Source organism: Protopterus annectens, chromosome 1.part0, assembly GCF_019279795.1.
Source record: "Protopterus annectens isolate FY-2018-M chromosome 1.part0, PAN1.0, whole genome shotgun sequence".
NCBI classification, from domain to species: Eukaryota; Metazoa; Chordata; order Ceratodontiformes; family Protopteridae; genus Protopterus; species Protopterus annectens.
The window spans coordinates 997,027,635-997,052,397 of record NC_056725.1 but is presented as its reverse complement, the minus strand read 5'-3'; positions in this window follow the sequence as shown (position 1 = coordinate 997,052,397).

The window sequence follows — 24,763 nt, the reverse complement described above, 5'->3', positions numbered from 1 at the left end:
AGGTATGGGTTTGAATCTTGCAAATGGAAAGTATGTGTTTTACTGTGGGTGGGGTTAGTGTGTGTGCACAATGATGGGGGTGGGATGTGGCTTTTGCCACATGGGGCTATGCACTGCAGGGTGCACATTACCCTTAACAAGCAGTGATGTTGACAGCACCCTATACAAACAAAACTACAAAAGAGAAGGTGGTGGTACCAATAACACATGTAAGGTAACACTTCTTCAAGTAATGTCCACAAAACGAAGTAGGATAATCAAACAATTCTTTTATTCTATACAAACAACATGACAACAGACAACTGCCAGTACTCAGTATAGTGTTACATGCTACTGTAACACGCACATGTACCAGAATATACCTAGATAGTGTTTTGAAGCCTGAATGTGGCAAGTGTGTGGATGTGGGATGTGTCTGTGTGTGCATTTCCGTATGGGAAACATGTTTGATGTGGCAATCAGGGTACCACAGTACCTGATGCACATTTCACCTTTGAACTGATGAGGTTGCCTGCACCCTGTGAGTACAGGTAGAGAAGAGGAAGTCGGTAGTAAACAACATAGTGCACTTCTCAAATGTGTACCTGTCATGTATCGACAGCTACTCATGTAGGGTAATAAATAATGGGAATGGCAGGTGAGCGTGTGCATGTGTGTGGGTAGCAGGGTGTGTATAAATGCATGTGTGACAGAACAGATACATATAGCTGAATCTACATAACAGCACATGATGCATTCCCATAGTCAATGTTAGCATGTGATGGTGTGCAGCTGGTACACTTTGGTAAGTAGTATGGGTGCAGATAACAATTGAGGACATTCATACAGTTACTGCAGCAGGACTGCTGGGATATACACACAATCATAGTGGAACAGTGAACAGTTACCAACATGTTACTACTTATACACATCTATGTAGTCACCCTGTGCATCAGCAACGTGTTTACCTTTTCCTGCACCAATGTTGTAGTATGCAGGAGGTGGCACAGTGTCATCATATGCACAGGGTGTGGGTTAGGTATGCCCAAGCCAGCCACTGGTAACACCAATTGACATGTGTGTGTATGTGTGTTTGTGAGGGGCAGCAGTACAGGGTGGACCAGTGTTGGTGCAGTGTGTGTGTGTGTATGTGTTTGCCCTAGGTGTTAGGTTTCTGCAAGTGTGTAAGCACGCACACAGTCCCACATAATGGCTGCCATGTACAGGGTTTTGTGGACAGCCACAGACTGCACCTGTCAGGTCATCCAGATCAGTGTCTGTGGGCACGGACACGGTACCTGTGCCTGGCAGGGGTGCTACGAGCTATATCCGGTACTAACCCAGACTGGGTACTGTCGTCAGAAGCAGGGGTGTGTTGACTGGACACAGTTCCCTGTTGGGACTGTCCAGAGCCACGTGCACGTGGTCTCCTGGGGCGTCTTGATGACAGCACAGACCCAGCATTGCTGGGGCTGGTGCTGGCACTTGAGGTGCGTGAGTGGGCCTGTTGTCGTCCGCGGCCACTGCCAGCTGGTGCTGTTGTTGGCATACGGCCACATCGACATTGCAAATGCACACCATCGCCCTTGCCCATGGACATCTGGTTGTGGAGCAGCTGTTCTATGCCCCCACAACGTCTGTCAACGACATCTGTGAAGTTACGGATAGCATTCGCAACATCACGCATGCCGTCTGTCATGGCTGTGCGACATGCTCTCAGCTCCCTCAGACCCTGTCTGGTGTACCTTTCCATACGTGCCTGTGCCTGCATGACAGTTCGAAACATAGTGGAGGTTGACATACCTCCTTGGGCACGTCGGCCAGAGGCAGTACGGCCACAGATGCCCCCACGAGAACCCATGGGCAACTGTCTGCGTGGTACCATTGGAGGACCCTGCTCATGGCAGCCTTGTGGGGATGCATGTACCACAGGTACCACATTACCCTGATCTATGCCTACTGCAGACTGTCCATCACCTAGGGACAATGGTGACAAAGGATGTAATGGCAGGATGACTGTGCGCATTGACGGGGTTGACAGCTGTGTACTGTCAATTGGCTGACCAATGGCGGACATTTCATCATCATCAGTACCTGGGGCACAAGATTCAGGTTCCCTGCTGCAGGTCACCAGAGCAGCACCAGAACCTACGGGAGGAAAACAGGGAACACAGATTACAGTCTCAACACATATTTGACAGAGATGCACTTCAATACTAATGCACACATTCAGAAATGGACACATGCACTCATGGACACTAACACACATGCACACATGGGCACAGGCACACTCGCACACATGCACACCCCACAGTAAACACACACATCAGTACCGTGTTACACTACTCTTAATTTTGTACAACTGGGTATTGCAGGTATTATTAAACACACTCACCAGCATGTCTACTACAGAGTTACACTACTCTTACTAGTATTATAAATTGTTTTTCAGGTAATGTTAAACACACTCACCAGCATGTATGGCCTGCCTCGTTGCTAGATGGGAGGGACCTGGAAGTGTGAAGAGAGTAATGTCAGTGGGCACAAGTGTGCCATTTGTTTTGCACATGATACAGTACAGTAGTACACTAGTTCCCTTATACACATCAGCTGCTCATAATGTCTGTATCACACATGCACAATTACATATCAGGATGACAGATACATACCACATGCACACCTTATGCGTGCATGAAGTAACAGTGTACAGAACAGTCATATGTACATACCAGGAGTTAACTCTAATCTCACCCTTACCTCTCTTCAAATGACAACTCAAACTGTACTTCCAAAACCACTGGCTTTGTTCTTGTTGGACTCCAGGCTAACGTCCCTCTCCCCACCCTCTCTTTACCTTTAACCCCTCATTGTGCATAAAAACTAGCTTCTACCCTGTTTCTTTCACCTTGATGTCCTTCTATGCTCTGACCTACTTCTCCCATCCCTCCCACCTCCTCTTGACTGTCTTCCTTCTTTTCCTCACTTCCCTTCTTGACTCCTGCCTCTTCCCTATTATTTTATCTTTCATACTCCTTCTACTTCTCTACCCTTCTGAGCTTTAACTATTATCTATATGGCTTTTGCCTTATTGCATAACCATTATGCTTTAGGTAGAATTGCTTTGAAACTGACAGTACATTGTGTATGACTTTAGTTCCTTAAATGTATGTTGATTTAATTAACAGGCTGGTGTATATTTCTATTATGTTGGCTGTCTGTATTAACAACTTGTCTGTCTGCCTTTATTATGTTATGTGTGGAGCTTTTCTCCCCAGGCCTCTACTGAAAATGGACATATATCCAGCTAGACTATCTTGGTCAACAAATGTAAAAGTAATAACAATAAATAAATATGGCATCTAACCTGCACGCTCGGTGTCTTGCTGCTGTGTGGATCCAACCTCTATCATGATGCATGAGTGTTGCTGTTGTTGTTCTGGGGCTGGATCCACAACACTTAGCAGTAGCCCCTCCTGTCTGGTGAGGGGGGATGTGTGGCCACCCCCCCCACCTGTGGCAACCTGTTGCCTGCGGATATCTGCAGCACGCTGGCAGACATTTCTAATCAAATCACTGCAGTGATGTCTCACCTGCTCATATGTCCTATCATGCATGCCAACATCATTTATCCTGCTAACTAGGTTTTGCCACAGTGCAGACCTCTCCTGCTGATTCTGGGTGGTGCGTGAGAACAGGATGGCATAGTCACGCACCAGGCTCTGGTGAATCACTTCATCCTCTGCAGCAGAATATGCGGGGTTCCTTTTGGAGCCATGTTAACCTGGAAAGGTACACAAACAGGTTATCAGCATAGTATCTCAGCAATACATGGTACACATTCTATACAGGGATTATTAAATTGTACTTATTACTGCTTGGTTGTAACTTGATTACAGTGTAGCTATCATTCTAAGTCATTTGGACTAAGCACTTGGCCTTCAGACCAGTTGTTTTACATTAGGGAGGTTTGTGGCAAGCACTGTGGTGGCAGGACACATATCTTTCATCCGTTGAAGTTGGGAACTGCTGATTGAGGGCCCAGTGTACAAGTGTATTAGTTCTGGTATAGGAAGTTGGCCTTCAGGCCAGTTATTTAACATTAACAAGGTTTGTGGTCTGCACTTGTGTGACAATAGGCTGTACTCTGCCATTCATAGCTGGGGACATCTGGTTTCAGGTTTATAGTGCCTGCATATTTGAGCTGTATCTTACTGACATTGCTACACCTTGTTTGCTGTAGCAAACACTACATCCAGGCCTCCTGGATCTACCTTTGTTTATATGCTTGTTATTTGTTAGCTTGTTATTTCACTGGTATGCTACTTCCACATAATACACAGCTTCTCAACACTTCTGTGACTCACTACTGATATCTTCATTGCTTACTGTACGTATTTCCATGTTACACATGACAGCAAGTGACTGCTTGTCATTGTTGCATTTACTTAATTGCGACACATTGCACTTAGGTTACCTGGCACTTGCTCACTGACGCTTTTATATCAGTCAGCAGTAGTAGGTAATATCAGTACACCCTCACTCCCCACTGGACCTTGTTTTCAATTATTACGGAATTCACAATAGTATTCTAGCATGTCCAAAGGTCAGTTGTCAGTCTCCTCCCCAGTCCAGCTGGTGAGTGTGGTACTCCAGAGTCAATGTTAGAACAGCTGCATGTACACAGACAACCCCCTCCTCCTAACAACAAATTCAAACTCATGTGAGTGATGCAACCATATACCAAACTGGAGGCTAGGCTCTGTCTACTCAATACCGCCATAACCAGTCAGGTGGCGAAGGAAACCACACTCACTACACTTCCAGTCTCACATAGACCTACCACGACAGCAGAACTAACACATGATCACACATGAACATACTTGTAGGCTCGGACTACAGGTCTGCCTATGCAGCAGAGACCTCCTAAGCAGACACTCAGGCAACCACTACCACGGAAACAAACACGTGCAACACATATCACACAAAGCCAATGTGCTGAACACTCACAGCCATTAACAGTAAACAACACACTTCATACACCTGTACTAGGTGCCTCTATCATCAGGCACACTGACATCACGTTCACCAGAATTAACGAGGTGAGGGTCACGGTGTGCAGCCTGTCGGGCACTATGACCTGCCACATAACACAAACACTCAGGTAACCCCAAGGCAAGTACAGGTATGACTCAGTCAATGTCCATGCTGGTGCGAATGACCTGACACATACCTCCCTGGACTACATGACATGAGACAGTACGGTGCTCTCTGAGCACGTAGCCCAAGACAGTTTGACCCTGACCTTGAGTAGCATCCTACCCTCACCAAGAACGATGCCACAATATCAAGGCACGATGATCCCTTCCAACAATTGACTGACATACTGGTGTCATTCACAGGTGTGCCAATGCCTGCCATCTTGGGGTGGTATGCTTTGCTAGGGACAGCTTGCACCTGTCACACCTGTCCTATTGGAATTTGGTGGAGCCTCTTGCTACACCCATAGTGCCTGTATTAGGCAAGGCTCATAAGGCAAACCCACATCCATTTGTATCACAAAGGATGAGGAAGTAAGAGTGATGCTACTCAACACCGGAAGTCTAGACCTCAGGATGCATGCACTCAAAACCCTACTTAGCATTATGGATATCGATATCTGTGCAGTAACATAAACCTGTTTCAGGTTTCACAGGAGCACACCAGCACTACCAAGTTATAGCTGTTACCATTCTTGTCAGCCCCAACACTTGAACAAGGGAGGGGGAGTATCAATATTCAATGCAGATTCCCACGCCTCCACATTGGTGGCAAAGTACAACATAGGTGTTAGGCCATTGAGTACAGAAGACGTAGTTGGGGACCTGGGGAAGAAACATGATAGCAGTCTGTCATTTGTCAACCACATGGCCAACGTGGATTGAAAGACATGTTATATAGCCCAGCTAATCATGAGGGATTCACATGTATGGCAGGGGAGGTCATTGTGCCTCTTTACTCATCCATCATCAGGCCTATAATTGCGTACAATGCACCTTTTGGGATGTACCTAACCAGACACCTACAGCAACTGGTACAGGACAACAGTACCTCATCAAGAGGATGCAATGGCTCAAACAGATGTCATATGCTGCCCAGGTAAAGGAAATCCAGCTGGACTCAGTGGAATACTGCCTGTTCAGAGGCAATCTGTGCATGCCATATACAGCCATGTCCTACCCAGCAGTAATGAACATGCTGCACCTCAGGTAATCAGAGTCCCATACAGCCACATGCTCAGGAGACCTGAACCTCAGCACTGACATACATGGACATGCTGGAGGGGCATATTCCTAACCAAGAGGCTCCCTTCACTCTGTAATGAGCTCACCCTACAGGTTAGGCAGAGTCCCTCATTGACTCTCTTCCATAGGAATCTGGATGAGTGGATGGAGATCATAGTTGTACCCCAGGTATCACTTCTATGTCACTGTTAGACAGAGGCACAGTATACTAATGTCGGACAAGGGCATAGCAGCATAACTTGTAATTGGGTGGCAAAAGACAAACACATTCTACTAGGCTTATCAATGCCCTAGGGCAAATAGCCTAGTATGAACCTATGAACATGTGTGTACTGCTATAGTACTTCTGCCATATGTTGCATGTGTGTGTGTTGTGGGGAATGCACAGGTAATGGCCAGATATTTCTGCACAGGCGACACATCTGACACACTCTGGGTGTTCATCCCTACATACTGGATGTGTGTTGCCATCCAACCCTGTGATGTGGACACACATTACTCAGCCTGGATATACATATCCCAACAACACCACAAGCACAGTACACTACCTTGCTATGTATGCATGTAATTACACAGTTATTCACTGGTTATGACTGTGATGCTATCCATGCAGCCCATTGGGCCAGTGGAAGCCACAACACACACTGCCGGCCCCTTTGCATATGCTTACCACAGACATCCCACATACTGCATGTACTGTGCACACACATATCTAACCCAGAACATCTGCACACCACTTATTAATCCTGTCCAGTGGACTACAGATACAGGCACATTGTATAACAATAGCAGGAGGCTACTGCAGCACAGGGCAGATTCACATGAAGGTAAGGCATCTGTGGTCAGCAGTGTTAAGATGCTTCACATTCACCAAATGCACAGATATTGGCAACATTGTTGCAGACAGTTTAGGTGCAGGTATCCCCCCCCATTCTCCTACACATGTGGTATTAGTTATCCCAGATGACTGTAACCTCCCTATCCTCTCACATGTCCAGGTGAGGGCCACCCTCAACATTGCAGAACACATAGCATCACTGTTACGAAATGGTATCCCTGGATGTGTGCTACGTTCACCCCTGGAGGATATAGCACCACATGACAGACTGATATTAATCCCTGGCCATTCTACAGGATATGTACCTGAACAGTGCCATACATACACAGTGGTCCCACACCAATGAGGAGTAACCTCTACTGACCCTGGTAACTACTGCATCATATGCACAACTGGCCTTGTGTTCTAAGCTATGGAAGTTTTAAGTATGGGCAACATGTACAGCAATATTACATATGTATATATTTCAGGACTATGTACACACAACCTATCTCATGGACATACCTATATATAGTGAACTATGATACATTTGGAGGTGTCACAGTAAACACAGTATTAACCTGCTACTTTGCATTACCTGTGTTTGTGGCAGCTGTTGCTGTGTCAGTGGTACTGCTTGCTGTTTTCTGCTGCTGCTGCTGCTGCTGGTTTTGCTGCTGGCAGTCTGTATATTTTCTTATTTCTGTCTCTCTCTCTCTCTTTCTCATTAGGTTTGTGCAATGACTGTATTGCAAGTGTGGAGTGTGGGTACTGAATGCTTTTGTAGGTATCTGCATAGGCCCATGTGATGGCCTCTGCACCAATTGTAAGGCATCATTGGCTAATTGCATACAGCCAATTGTGTACTGATTGCATGTCTCACTGTGATTTCAGGACAGTGCTATAAAAAGGTATGTGAGATAGGCGTTGCCCTTTCAGATTGTAAGCCGGTGGACCATGCTGGTATGCTGTTGGAAAATGTTCTGTGAGTGTGAAGGTTAGTACATCTCTCATGCTTCATGCTGTGTTGTGAATTCAGGTTGCTGCATTTCTCCCACCTGTTCCCTGTAGTGAGTGTGTATGCATACTGACACCCACAACTATATTTATTATGTATTGCTATATATACATATGTGTACATATACATACTGTCATATATGTACATTAGCTGACAATATTGGGTACAAGCTAACAATTTTCAGGGCTGTTTCTGTTAACACACACTAGTATGGGAATCCAGTAATTGGGACAATGAAAGTCTGTCTGACATGCTTAGGGTAGTACACATACTATATTTCCTTTATCTTCATTCCTACTATTACATGTTCCACTTATTTAGCACTATATTCCTGTATGAGAGTCATGTCTTGCTGGTAGGTCATACAGACTAGTGTTACAATGGTCTTGTGGTAGGGCCTACTAGTATGCTTGTATTTTGCTTTCAAATTGAGTACAGGGTCTATCAATCAAAGTGCTGGTGGCACCTTCCAGCAGTTAAGGGGTTAGTAGGTCTCACAGGAGTCAGACTGTGTTGCAGATTCTGGCTGCTGCATTTATCTTCACTGTTTCCTGTAGTGAGTGTGTATGGATAGTGACACCTACAACTATATTTCATATGTATTAATGTATATTTATATGTATGTATGTGTACATATACATACCTTCATATATGTACATTACCTTACATTATTATGTACAAGCTGGCAATTAGCAGGGCTGTTTCTGTTGACACTGAACTAGTGTGGGAATCCAGTAATTCAGCCATTAAAACTCTACCTGAAATGCTTTGGGTAGTACACCTCCTATATTGCCTTTATATTGATTCCTACTATTACATGTTATATTTATTTTAGCACGATGTTCTCATATGGCAGTCATGGCTTAGTGGTAGGTCATACAGGCTAATGTTACCAAGGTCCTGGGTGTGCGACTGGCAGTGGGAAATTATTTTTCTTTCCAAACCTTCAAAATGAGTACAGGACCTGTCAATCAAAGTGCTGAAGCCACCTTTAAGCAGTTAAAAGGGTTAGTGGGTCTCAGAGGGTTCAGGCTGTGTTGCAGATTCTGGCTGCTGCATTTATCTTCACTGTTTCCTGTAGTGAGTGTGTATGGATACTGACACCTACAACTATATTTCATATGTATTAATGTATATTTATATGTATGTATGTGTACATATACATACCTTCATATATGTACATTACCTTACATTATTATGTACAAGCTGGCAATTAGCAGGGCTGTTTCTGTTGACACTGAACTAGTGTGGGAATCCAGTAATTTGGCCATTAAAACTCTACCTGAAATGCTTTGGGTAGTACACCTCCTATATTGCCTTTATATTGATTCATACTATTACATGTTATATTTATTTTAGCAGGATGTTCTCATATGGCAGTCATGGCTTAGTGGTAGGTCATACAGACTAATGTTACCAAGGTCCTGGGTTCGAGACTGGCAGTGGGAATTTATTTTTCTTTCCAGGTTTTCAAAATGAGTACCGGACCTGTCAATCAAAGTGCCATAAAGGCACTTTTAAGCACTTAAATGCAGGTCTGTGCTCGTTTGCGCGGAACTAACGCATGCGCACTGGCAGTTAGCTTGTGGGAGCAGCGCGCAAATGGTGTGCGCTGGGATAAACCTTAATTGGCTAGTGACACACATGTTAAGCTGAGCACAGCTAGTTGCAAACAGTTTCAGCCTGTTAAACCGGTGCTTAGCAACGGGCATGCAGTTTGTAGCTTTTTAAACACTACGCAGCTACGGGCACTCTGTCTCACAGCAGCTTAGCTATCAGTACATTTCTAATTATTTTTATTAATGTGTTACTTCAAAATATATGCTCCATTTCATTCCATTTTACAAAAGGGTATACTTTTACATTTGTACAATACTGTCAGGGGCCTTTTTAGTGCTTATTTACAAAAAAAAAAAAGGTTGTTGTGTGGGCTCGAACCCTGCCTGCCTACTCTAAAGCAGGCAACTCTACTGCTAAGCTATTTCTTCTTGGCTTACTTTGCATATTTAGTTTTCATATCCTTCTCCACTGCCTGCTAACTGCAATTGCTTAGTAGCACACCCAGCACGAAGCACACAGTAGCACACATTTACGGGTTTAAAAAATAAAACAGTTTTTATTTTCATTTTATAGCATCTGTTCACTTTGTACACTGATGGTCTGTAGGGGAATGTGTTGTGTAGTGTGTTTATTTACATTTCCATGGCCTCTCTCGTGGCTGTTTACTTTCAGCCATTCTACACTTCCTGGGGCGTGTCTGCATGCAGGGCTTAGCCTACGGACATGCCCCCTACTCTCTTACACGGACCGTGTAAGAGTTACAGTGTGATTCAGCATGCCTCATGCACCTCATGCATATGCATGACATGCTGACATCACACCGTTTAACTGCAGCCTCCGTGTAAGAGTTATAACTCTTACACGGAGGCTTCATGAATCTGGCCCAATATCTTCGGGGTTGGTTTGTATTTTTACTCATTTTGCTCTTGGCCATCCTGCCTTTGTTGTGTATCAGTCACAAAATGTTTATCAAGCTGAAAATTCTTTACCGGTTTACAGTGCGTCAGGTGGACCCAGGACGACCTCTCAGCAACTTTGACTGCAGTAGGCGTCGCCAACAGTACCTGGTATGGACCTTCCCACTTCGAGCTTGTCCAGTTCTTCTTCTTTATGACCTTCAGCCACACCCAGGACCCAGGGGTCAGCACTGCTTCTGGTCTGGTCTGTTCTTTATCTGAAAAAGAGTTCAACTGCAAAACAGTTTTATTTGTTAACAATTTCCTCATGTAATTAGCTAATGAGCTGTCAGCCTCTAGCTCTACAGGCATGAGAGCTTTCCACTGTGGCACATAATATGCCCTTCCAAATATCACTTCAAAGGGGGTCAAACCCTTTACATTTGGAACTGTTCTCATGCTCAGCAGTGCCAAAGGCAAACAGCAAATCCAATTCTTCTGTGTTTCATTCATTAACTTCCTCAACTTGCTTAAAATTCCATTGTACCTTTCCACCAGTCCTGCAGACTGTGGGTGGTAAGCACAATGATTCTTCAAGGAGATCCCAAAGAATCTCCCTAGTTGCTGAATTGTCTGATTAATAAAGTGTGTCCCATTGTCACTATAGATTCTTTCCGGTATGCCAAATCTAGGAATTATTTCTTTTATTAGGGCTTTTGCCACTGTTGCTGCATCCGGATTTTTAGTAGGAAAAGCTTCTACCCATTTGGAAAACATGTCTATAATTACTAAACAGTATTTTTTCCCTTCACATTTGCTCAGTTCTATGAAATCCATACAGATAGTATGGAATGGATATGGTGGTATAGGAAAACTCCCTTGCTTGGGTTTGAATGCTCCTTGTGCATGATGTTTGTTACAAATATGACATGCTGCACAAAATTTTTGTGTAAAGTTCGTGAATCCATATGTTTGGAATATTCGATTTACTAACTGTACCATCCCCCCTGTTGAGACATGGCTCTGCCCATGGCTCAACAAAGCTGCATATCTAAATAAATTAGACGGCAATATTGGCTTTTTCTCTTTGGAGATGTACAGTCCATTTTCGAGGATTGCACCTCGTCTCTCCAATTTCTCAGCTTTTGTAGTCAATGTCTGCATTGTTTTCAACATTTCTAAATCTAAAATCTCAGAGGGTTGTAATTCCTCATTCAAAAGTAAAGTTTCTGAGTCTGAGGCTGCTTGCTTTGCAGCTGCATCAGCTCGTGCATTACCTTTTGAAATCGAATCCTGTTGTTTTGTATGAGCTACACATTTACAAATAGCTACTTTGGTAGGTAACTGAATAGAATCTAATAAGTTCAAAATAAGTTGCGCATGATTAATTGGTTTGCCAGTAGATGTTATCATTCCCCTATTTTTCCATTGCTGCGCAAAAACATGCACTGTAGAGAAAGCATACTGACTGTCAGTATATATGTTCACACATTTGTCTTTCGCTAGAGTGCAAGCCCGTGTCAAGGCTATCAATTCTGCTGCTTGAGCAGACAGGTTATGCTGTAAGGGTTGGGCTTCTAAAATCTCTGTATCTGTGACTACTGCATACCCTACTAGATTCTTCCCCGTAGGACCCTTTCTGCATGAACCGTCCACATAAAATGTCACCTCGGCATCATCCAAGGGCATATCAGTGAGGTCTTGTCTGGGCAAAGTTATTTGCTCAATTTCCTGCAGGCAACTGTGTGGTGTGCCATCCACAGGAGTCGGAAGTAACGTTGATGGATTTAATGTTGTACAACGTTCAATTACCATATGAGGTTTGCTAAGCAGTATGGTCATACAAGAAAGATGTCTAGCAGGAGATAGATATGCTATTTTCTCTTGCAGTAAAATTATCGCGACTGCATGAGGCACTCTCAGAGTGAGAGGGTGGAATAACACCACTGAGGCCGAAGCCTGTACTGCCATTGCAGCTGCGACTACTGCTTGCAGACAGTGAGGCAATGATCATGCCACTGGATCTAACTGTGATGAATAGTAAGCTATGGGGCGTTGCTTACTCCCATGCTGTTGCGTCAGAACTAACGTCATGTATCCCTGTTTACAATCTACGGTTTGGAAAAATCTTTTGTGGTAATTTGGAAGTCCTAAAACTAATGATGAAGCTATCAATTGTTTTAGTCTGCAGAAAGCTGTTTCTGCTTCAGGTGTCCATTGTAATACATCTTGTGCTGCCATTGGTATTTTATATATTAAATCAGCCAATGGAGCAGATTCTAAAGCATAGTTTGATATCCAACTTCGACAAAAATTAGTCGTTCCCAAGGAGGACATCATTTCCTTCTTGGTTGTTGGCTTAGGTGCCTGTAAAATCGCTGTTTTTCTATCTTCGTCTAGTATCCTACCTTCATTGGATATTACATATCCTAGGTATCTAACCTGTTTTCTCCAAAGTTGTAACTTACTTTTGTTTACTTTGTGTCCTTGTGTTGCTAAAAATTTCAATAATGCTATTGTATCTTCCCTGCATTGCTGTTGGGTGGGGGCTGCTAGCAAGATGTCATCTACATAAAGTAGAATCTGACTACCTCCTGGTGGAGTAAATCCTGCCAGGTTGCTAGCCATTTCTTGTGCAAATATCATTGGACTTTCACAATATCCCTACGGTCGCCGAGTATAGGTGTATCTTTTACCCTGAAATGTAAATGCAAACCAATACTGGCTATCAGGATGTATAGGTATTGAAAAGAAAGCATTGCTTATATCTACCACAGTAAAATATTTCTGTTGTGGCTTCAAATCGTTCAACAAAGTGTGTGGATCTGGCACTGTAGGTGCTCTGGGTATTATTGCATTGTTTACGGCTTGTAAATCCTGTACCATCCGCCATTCCCCATTTGCTTTTTTAACAGGAAATAGAGGGGTGTTACATGGTGAATCTAGAGATTCTACCAGTACTCCTTCCTTGAGTAATGCTGCTATTATAGGCTTGATTCCCTGCTCTGCATCCTTCCTCAAGGGGTATTGTCCTTTTTGTGGTCTAAATGCCGATTTTGGTGTAATGGTTACTGGACCTGCTGTTCGAATAAGTCCTACATATGATTTTCCTGTTGACCAAAGAATGTTTGGTATATCGCACAAGGCTTTTTCTTCTTCTTCTAACAAGAATGCTAATCAGCTGTCTTCACTATTTTGTAAGTGTACAGCTGGACATGTCTGTGTTAGCCAATTCAATTTCTGTTTTTGTACTCCCTGTTCTGATAATTCTAAATCAGTTTGTTTTTCCCATTTTGTTACTTTTTCTCCTAAATCTGTCCATCTCACATCCTTGCTCTTTGTCAAGCTGATATGTGGCAGTCTATTGGATTTGTACAGTTTCATGAATTCCTGAGGTAATGAACAGCTTACTACACTGTTTCCCTCAGTATCCCAATATAAGGTTCGTAATACTAATCTGTTAGCAGGATTTTTGAACAATTCTTGCTCATATTCCTTATCAGGTCCTGGCATACTACAGTAGTATAGAGTACAATGTAACAAATGCTGTTGATCGGTGTCAAGGGAGGGGACCTTACTGATGGCTACATTCATCAGTTCCTCGGTTACTGCCCCTGGACCAGTCGTAACTAGGTCCTGGCTGTACCAGTAAAAAGTTTCACCCTCCGCACCACAAAGTATCCATTTGTCTTTGTGCTTCCATACCCTGCATAGTAGGAACTACTGCTATGCCAAATATCTGCATAAGGTCTCTTCCCAGTAAGTTTATTGGACATTTCGCAGAAACTACAATTTTACTTTTCTGAGTCATACCTGAAACAGGGTCAGTTATTGCTATATCATGGGAGAGTGGCTCCCTATATAGCTGTCCATTTGCTGCTTTCACTAATATATAGTCAGGTGATTCAGAGTGTTCTGGTAACTTTGAAGGGTGTATCAAAGTTCGTGACGCTCCTGAGTCACACAAGAATTTCACTTCCCTTCCTTCCACCAGAAGTGTAACTTCCGGTTTTGTGTCTGCCAAATAGAGCTCCAAGCTCAATAATGCTAAGTCTAAAACTTCACTTTCTTCATCCTCTAAATCTGCTTGTACTTCCTCTGTTCCTTCCACTACATTTACATTTGTCCTTTGTCTGTTAACCTTTCCTGATGATTTTTTATTGTCATCACTATCATATAGTCAGTCCTCATCACCTTTATCTTTATCTTCTGTAGTCGCCTTTTTATTTAGCCTGCAATCCCTTGCTAAATGTCCTTTCTTACCACACTTAAAGCACTCACCTTTCTTTTTTCTCTCTTCGAAATCCTCTGACCTTTTGTCAGATTGTTTATTTCCCTGGGTATTTCTCTTACCTTTTTTACCCCCCCCCCGTACAACGAAGACCTCTGCTCCATCTTTTGCTTGAAGACCTGTGTCTTCTTTTTCTTTTTACTATTAAAGTGTCTTTCAGCATGTCTAGTATACTCAAGTAAGGCTTGTAGCCTACTTGTTCGATGATCTATCATATGCTTTGTAATAAAGCTGCTGATAGGTGCAATGCAACCTTTCAAAAACGCATTTTTTAGTTGCTGTTCATACGAGCTATCATGTGTCTGACTTTCAGGAATAGGCATACCACTATGGTTATTGAAGCATTCCAACAATCTACCATAGTACCCATCTACAGTTTCATTATCTTGTTGTATGCATTGGTTAATGCAAGTCCAATCTGCTCTAGGTTTCCATTTTTCAGAAATTCGGTCTGTAAGACCTTTTACTCTGGTGTCTAATTATGCGTCACTATGTAGGAGTGGTTTAAGCTGTGTGTCATGAGAGTTCCAGGTGCCACAAATCATGTGCCAGTCTGGACCCAAAATCTGTCTAACTACCCTTTCTACTTCTTCCCCATTCAAATGGTAACTTAGTCTCATACCGTGTAAATCCTGTAAAAACTTTGTGTAATTAATTTTCGGATGAGGGATTCCCTCTGTAGCTTTCCGGATATCTTCCGGTGTCCATGGTCTATACACTAGGAGAGTTGGGTCCTGCCCTTCCTGTCCTGCCTGAGGGTTTGGTACCTCGATTAGTGGACAGATTTCTTCACTCTCTTCTAGTGAGTCTCTCCCTATTTGATATAAATCTGCGTCCCTAAGTGTTTTATGTGTCCGGGATCTAGTTTCAATAGGTTCTCTAACAAACGGTTTTAATGCTCCTGCAGCTTCAGGATAACGTGGAGGTGAACTAGCCTGTCCTCCTGCTTCATATCCTAAAAAAGGCATTGGAGAGGGCGGAGGGGGAGGGGCAGTCGCTATTACTGTATTATTATCCTCTTTGTCTAAAAATAATGCTTTCGAATTTTTAATTTTCTGTTCCCTTCGGTTCACTTCCTCAATCCACCTATGTGCCTGAGGAATGCCTAATTGCCGTTGTTTCTTTGCCTGACCTTCTGCATCAGATTTAAGCTGTTTTAAAAGTTTAACTAACGAAATTCTATTTAATTTACCATCAAATTCGTATTTATTAACCCATTTTGTATAATACCTTACATTATCTGCTTATTGTAATTGCATATATTTTGCGTCATCAGTTAGGGGCGGATCTCGCGATTTTTTAGTGCACTGATTTCCCATTTTATTCTTACGTAACCCTTTTCACCACGTGGTATTTCATTTCCTTATACAGTTTATCTAGAATAACTGCCTACCTTATTCTGTTTCCCTGATCTCTGACAAAATATACAGTAATTTCCCTTTGTCCCTGATCTGCATAACAAATCTATGACAATAACATTTACTGTAACCTAGTCCCTGATCTAAAACAGAAAAAAGGCAAAAATCTTCCTACCTGAGCCTCTTGGGTCAACCAGTTTGAGACCGCTCTTCGGCCGCAGATCAGAAAAGTGGCCAGCCTCTCAAGATGACAATTCAGTCGGAGGTCTTTGTGCTTCAAGAAGAACCATTTCGGTAGCTTCTCCTGCACAGTATTCGACCACCGGGACACTCTGATCTGTAGCTGTCGAGGGTTTCCGGTCAAAGAAAGGACCAAACTGTTAAATAAAAACAAATTAGGACAACACAGGAGGCTCAGATGCAAAAATCTTTACTAATGTACACCAGGAGGCAAAATACCATACAATACAAGTATAGAGTTTTGCCTGGCATGATACAGGAAATATACTACATTTTATAGTCATACTTTCAAGCTGTGCCCACCTCACTGACGTGGTCAGTCACAGGGCACCTACATCACTATAGTCTACAATATTCTATTCATAAGAAAAAGCTGATGTTATACTTTTTAAAAGTTTTCCCATGATAATAATACAGCCTTGCAAAGCACCTGGTCAGTTATAATGTCTTTCTGTAAATGTTATTCTTTCAAGGTTTCAGTCCTGCTCGAATACAATAGTCAGTTCAGTCTTGTAATATACTTCTTTGTTCTTCTTGCAACATTACTTTTAGTAGCTGAGCTTTATCTCTGATAATATTCGCAAGGCCAGCCATCTCAGAGGAAGGAAAAAAGATTTTCAATGCTTTATACATTCATTTTCCTGACCCAGCAGATACTCATTAGTGAAAAACATAAGCTTGCTGAGCTGGCTACTGCCAGGGTCAGAGTTCAAACACACTGCAGCTCCAAAGCTTCAAGCAATTACATGTAAGATCATTCTTACTGCCATATTGTAAAATAGAATAAAATGCATTACATACTATTTGCTTTTAAACTAGCACTTTATATATGTTCAAATACATATTTTTCTAACACACTCCTTAGCACTAGCGAACAGGGCATCACACTCCTCTCAAAGGCAAAAAGACAGCTTCCATGGGACCTGAATACATCCCAAGCTGCATCCTACATGAACTCAGGCATGAACTGGCAGCACCATTAGGCACACTAGTCGCCCAATGCCTGAGTACTGGCATTGCCCCAACTGAGTGGAGGACAGCCACTGTCATTCCTTTACACAAAGGTGGGTATCTCATCCAGGGACAAAGAGGTCATAAGATCCATGTATTCTACCCTTATAATGCCAATTATTGTGTACAACTCCCCCCCTTTGGCATGTACTTCACAAAGCACATGCAGCAGCTGGAGAGACCACAGAGGTTTCTCACTGGGAGAATCCAGTCTCTCAAACACATCCCCTACACAGATAAGCTAATAGCACTGTTGCTCTACTCATTTCCACACAGACTCCTTAGAGCTGACCTTTTTCTGCCATACAAAGCAATCCAGACCCTACCTTGATAGGACTGCTGCACATCTGCAAGTCAAGTCCCACTCAAGCAACCAGTAGGCGCACAATTGACCTGGTCTGTGATATGAATAGGGCTTGTTGGTGTGACAGATATGTTTCCCACAGACTCTTCCATCTGTGGAATACACTCTCTGTCCACATCAACTGAATACCTCAATGCCCCTTATGAAGTGCACCCTGGCTAACTGGGTGGGAAACAGAAAATACAATCCTGTGATTCTACCTTTGTCCCTGCTGGACAGGGGCTCTGGGTGCTGGCATGTCTTAACATGGGCTACACTCTCATCTGCTAGGGTTATAAGTGCTTCAGGGCCAATAGCCTAGTAACCTCCTATGAACCTATAAACAAATGTCTGTCAGTGGTTCACCACATTGCTCTATACTGCTCTGCCACTGGTATACCAGAAAATCACAGTGATATATAGAATATAACATACATATTATGGAAATCTCTGTTCAGTACAATGCACTCTGTACCCACACCAAGATATGACTTTTCAGTTAATAAGGATACCACACAACCAGGAGATCATTGGCCAGTATATTACTGAGGTGCTGGAATGTTTACACAGCTTCATCAGCCAATCGTCTTGTGTCCACACCTCTCAACTGGCTGGGTTTGGCAAAAATATGTATACTTTGCCTTATAATTTTGGTCTGCTCATTGTAAATCTTGTGTCTCTGGTAAATCATTGTGATGATCTGTGGATTTCTGTTAGCAAGTAATAACATACATTTCAGTGTCAGATGTCATATGTCAGAAAATGTCTGCTAAAATCAAACCGTTACTCTAGCAACTTTTTAAGTATATAAGAGCAATATTTAAAATATCTCCCTATGTTTGTGCCATTGTCTCCCCCATTTTGGCAGGCTATCCCCAGAGTTCTTTCTCTAACAGGTTGACAGATATGGCTGTAGCACACAAAACCCTGGACCAGAGTACTGCTATTTCTGGAATGGACTCACACTATCACTATAGAAGGTCATACTAGGCATGCTCCTACACTTAAAGAATTATAGCCCATGTCTAAGACCACATTGGACTATACAACTGTATTGTGCATATACGTCTTTGCATACAGACAACTATGTACACTTTAACTGTCTCTACACACACCCATCACACAGGATTACTCATAGCTATCTCTAGGTGGCCTATATTGCTATATCTGCATCTGTTGAGTGTGATACACATACATATATATGGGCAACATATAAATATATTTCAGACATACACACATATAGACATTTAGGGAAGAGAAACAGGCCATGATATATATATATATATATATATATATATATATATATATATATATATATATATAGAGAGAGAGAGAGAGAGAAGAGATGGAGACACATACAGAGAGAGAGAGTCATAGACAGAGAAGGTGAGCTCCATTGTGTAATAGTAGTGAGGTAGGAGTTGTAATCTCACAACACCCACCTTTTTCTCTGTGTGCATGTGTGTGTGTGTGTGTGTGTGTGTGTGTGTGTGTGTGTGTGTGTGTGTGTGTGTGTGTGTTGGTGTTTGTAGGTTAAAGAATTTTGAGGCCATTCCCACACAGTAAACTTCCCATTGCCTTACATTAGAAGTCCTTCTGATTTCATTCACCTTAGAAGTATATTTGGACAGCCTTCAGCCCTGTAAGCTCCATGGCACATGCAATAACTACATAACACTGTAGTACAAATAACTAGATAGGCAGGGGTTCTAATCTCAGTTGTAGCAAATCTGTGTGTAAGTGTATGTGTGTTTTGCAGCATAAAGCATTTTGAGGCCTTTCCCACCCAGTACACTTCTCATTGTTCTACTTTAGATGTCCTGCTGATGTCAATCACCTTAGAAGTACCTTTGGACAGCCTTCAGCTCAATAAGCCCTGTGGTGCATGTAATAACTCTGTAACACTATAGTACAAATAACTAGATAGGTGGGTGTTCTAATTTCAGCTCTGGCAAATGTGTGTGTTTGTAGCTTACAGTATTTTGAGGCCTTTCCCACCCAGTACACTTCCCATTGCCTTATTTTACAAGGGCTGCTGGTGTCATTCACCTTAGAAGTACATTTGGACACTCTTAAAACCCTGTAAGATCTGTGGCATGTGCAATAACTACGTAACACTATAGTACAAATAACTACATAGGTAGGGGTTCTAATCTCAATACTGGCAACCGTGATACTGTCTGTGTGTGTGGGTGAGAACCATATCATGTATGTGTGTGTGTGTGTGTGTGTGTGTGTGTGTGTGTGTGTGTGTGTGTGTGTGTGTGTGTGTGTGTGTGTGTGTGTGTGTATGTGCGTGTGTGTGTGTGTGCGTGTGTGTCATTGTGTGTGTATGTGTGTGTGCGTGCGTGCGCACGCGCGTGTGTGTGTGTGTGTGTGTGTGTGTGTGTATGTGTGTGTGTGTGACAACCACATCCTCTGAGGGTGTTGGTTATACCATTTTGAGGCCTGTTCCACCCAGTACACTTTCCATTGTCCTGCTTTAAAAGGGCTGCTGATGTCATTCACCTTAGAAGTACCTTTGGACACTTATTAGCCCTAGGAACTTCATGGAGCATGTGATAAGTAGGCAGCACTCTAGTACGTACAAGTAGATAGGTAGGTGTTTGAATCTCAGTACCATCAACTATAGTACTGGGCGCATTTGTGGGTGAAGCATATCTCCTGTGGCTGTTGTGTGTGTGTGTTGGTTATACTGTTTTATGGCCTGTTTAGCCCATAACCATGGCATTACTTTAAAGAGCCTGTTAATGGCATCTGCCTTACATACACCATGTTAAACTCTACAGGCCATACCATTCATCTGTACAGATGTATGCTGAATATTCAAATGTTTGCAACATATATGTGGCCTGTGTCCCCTAACAATGGGCATTTATGACATATCATTGCCAAATATGTGACAGTTGCTGTAGTGAAACACATGTCAGCATCAGACTTCATACCTGTCTGAAACATCATACTTATGCAAAGTCTGTTACTTTAACACTTGTCCAGGTTTGCAAGAGCAATATATGAGACCAGTCACTATTTTGGGTGGTTTATCCCACCATCAATGAAGGCGTTCCCAAGATTAATTGTTGTAAGAGGTAGTAAGTTATGTCCCAGGCATATAATCTCTGTGGTGCATGTAATGTGTAACGTAGCACTATAGTACATACACATTGTATAGGTAGGGGTTCTAATCTAACTATTGCCAACTGTGTGAGTGTCTATGTTTTTGTATGCATATCCCCTGTGGCAGCCTTTCCTATGTGTATGCAATGGTTATGCCATTTTGTGTGGCTCTTCCACCCTAACTCCCCCATTGCCAACCCAGTCACAGCCCCTACAGATGCCATCCACCTTACAAACACAGTTACACATTTTCAAAAACAAAGGCACTGTGGTGCATGCAATAGTCATATCAGTGTGTATTGTGCATAACTAGATAGGTAAGTCATCTAATATGAAAAGTGTCAACTCTGTATGCGTGTGTGTTTCAATGCATGCCCCATGCAGCCGTGTGTGTGTGTGTGTGTGTGTGTGTGTGTGTGTGTGTGTGTGTGTGTGTGTGTGTTTCAGATGGCTCTACCATGTTAAGGGCCTGTGAACCCACCATTGGTAATCTTAGCAGCCCCTGCAATTGTCACCCACTTGAACAGTACTGGCAGACAATGCAACACTACAGTAGCTCTGTGGTGTTTGTGTTATGTATCTAGCAATATCATTTGTAAATCTAGGCAGCAAGACGTTCTTCTATGTGTGTGTGTGTGTGTGTGTGTGTGTGTGTGTGTGTTTGGTTAAAGCCATATGGGAAACTGGGGCAAACACGAAACACTGAGCACAACCTTCACATATTGCTGTGACACACATGGAAAGTAGATGCCAGAACAGGTCATGCATTTGAATGCACTTTCCAAGGGGTATGTGTTGTTACATGACAATATCCATCATTAATGTGCAATGTCAGTCTGTCATGGTTTTCCAAAATGTTGGACAGAAAACCACAATTTTATGACAGATGGAATGAAATTATGTGTCAAACATCAGGACAATCTGCAGACATATGCAGAGGTCACAGATATGGCCAATATCTGTACACATTCCTCACAACCTCTTAGAGCAAGAAATCTTTACAAAGACATAAATAATGGGGGGATAAAGGCTCCAAAATAAGGACACTTTTAAAACATTGCTCTTACAAACTGAGAGAGTTGACAGAATAACAGGTTTTGCATTAGCAGAAATATTCTGAAGGGTATGAAGTCTGAAACTTAAATGTCTGTCATAGTTTGTTGACATCAACTCTCAATGATTTGCCAATGATTTGCCAGAAAAACACAGGTTTATGAGAAAATGGACCAAAAATATGAGGCAAAAATCTGGACATTCTGTGAAAATATGTACAGTTGAGAGGTATGTCTGTACCACCCTGCAGGTTGCAGTCCATGTCTGGCAAGGTGTGACTTGTGTCAACAACTGAAATAGTAAAGAGGTCCCAAGAGTGTAGGACAACAAACATGTAATACAGTTCTGTATTGATTGCATAGAGCAGTTATTGCACATCAGAAGCATCTTAATGTTATGATAAATACTGTAAGCTAAGGTAATGTCACACAAAGAAGGTGTCATATTAGCAAACCAGAGGAATCCTGTGTGTTGCACTTGCCTTTGGCATGGTATATCCTGCTAACTGTCACATTACTACAAGTTGTGTCCCACACTCCACATTTGATAATGTCACACACACATTGTGTGTCACCTATGTGTGTGCAATATGTAAACATTTGAGGGGCCTGTGACTACCTGGTGGCCCCAATAATCCACGTGTATACAGGCATGAATACTAATTGGCAACACCCACATGCGTAGGTACAGCCTAAGGCTGTGTGACATGTAAGTATTTTTCAGTCTCTCACTGAGCCACAGACTGCTGTCTACATACTGCAATGGGCCATACAGTGGGTATGGAATGCTGTCAAGGTCCTAGCCTCAAACTGAATGCAGACAACAGTGTCAGCATGCCATTATTGGAAGGACATGTCCCCAGTATTTCTCACATCAGCACCAACCCCATAAACACACAGACTGTGGTGACAGACCTGGGTATCCTGGATAGCAACATAGTTGCATTCAGGCAAGAAGTATTGACAGTCATCAGGAATTGCTTGTATGTAGTTAACCACATAGGTAAAGGGACCGCATCCAGCCAAAAGGTGGACATTACCTCTGAATAGTCCTCAGTACAGCAATATATTAGCAACATGGCTCGTCTGCTATGCACTATGCAGACATCTGCAGCATCTGTACAGGTTATGTTAACACCTGCAAAAGTCAGCCATGGCCCTCAACATCTGTTACACACAGACAGCCTCTAATCTGTACTGTCCCACTGGTTACTGGTCATGTTGTTCACAGGTGTGCGTGGCATGTCAAGATGGCAAGATGGCAATGGTGTGCTCAGCCCTTCTACAGCTGCCCGGAATACAAGACTATGACTCTGTATGCATTACCAGCATGAGAGGCCTGACTCACATATGAGATAGCAGACACACATGCTGGAGAGTCAGGTTTGGCTACCAGAGGCTGCCCTGTGTCAGGAATACACTCCTCAAACATGTCAAACACAGTACCATACATACCCTCATTAACTGCATCAAGGTTGAGTGTATGGGAAAGCAATACATCTGTCCCTGGGGTTCAGCCAGTATCCAGCAATGTCAGGGGCAAAAGGTGCTGATAGGTGAATCTGTTGGGGTTAAAGTAATGGTTAGCCTTTTGAGGGGCCTACTGCCAGTACTCTAGTAACCTCCTCTGTATGCATGAACCAGTGATACTACAGAACACCAGGTGACATGTATGAAGGCTAGCTAGCTGTGTCAAGAGGTGTGTATGCAAGGCCACACTGCCTGCCCCCATTGTCCCTCATGCACTGTTGCACGCACACACACCCGGTAAACATGTACATATAAGGCTGTACCTTGGCTATGAAAAGGTCACTGTGTTTCCACTCTGCCATACTCATCTTTGGTAATGTCAGCAGCCCCACAGCCTGCAGACACATAGACACCTGGAAGATAAACAGAATACGGTATGTGAGACAGCAGTCAGTCAGCAGTACTAACAGCAATAATGCATCATGGCAAGAAAAGTACATACACTTTGATGTGTATCCATGACAATTGCCAACAGACAGCACCTTACACAGCATTACATTACTACACTGTACTATATACACCCTGTGTATCAGACCCATATTAACTTGTCCCTGCATTGATGGTATGGATAACAGGGATGTGACACACGTATCATCACATGCACAGGGTGTGGTGTGGGTTTGCCAGTGGCCTAGGCTGGGCCATACAGTTGACATCATGTGTGGGTATGTCTAGAGGGGTGGTGTTCAAATGGGCCATGCAGAGGAGCTATGTGTGTCTGATGGTGACCTGCCTGAGATAGTGATGTGTGAGTCTGTGTATGCATACAGTCAAGCCACGTGGTTGCCCTACACAGGAGTATGTTGGACAGCCATGGGACATACTTGGCAGGATGTACAGTTCACTGGCACTACCAGGCCCAAGGCCAGATGCGGTACTACTCCTTGATGGTGACTGCTGTCTGCTGGATCTGTGTCCCTGATGGGACCAGCTAGGACTACATGTCCATGGCCTGCTCTGTTGTGGTGTGGACACCACCCTCCCTTTGGTAGTGATGGTGGTACTGCCACTATGGGAGTGTGAATGTGGATAGCCACATGGGCTTACATCTGATATTGTTGCTGACCTATGTCCACGTGTCTGATGCCCTACTCCCACCACATAGTCAGACACAGACATTGCATGGCTGAGCACTGATGTCTCACCCCACTATCTATCCATGACATCAGCAAAATGACTTACATCACCAAGTCCGTGAAGGTCATCACGCATGGCAGAATGTGTTGCATTCATGACCCTGAGCATCTGTCTGGTGTAGCATTCAAAATGT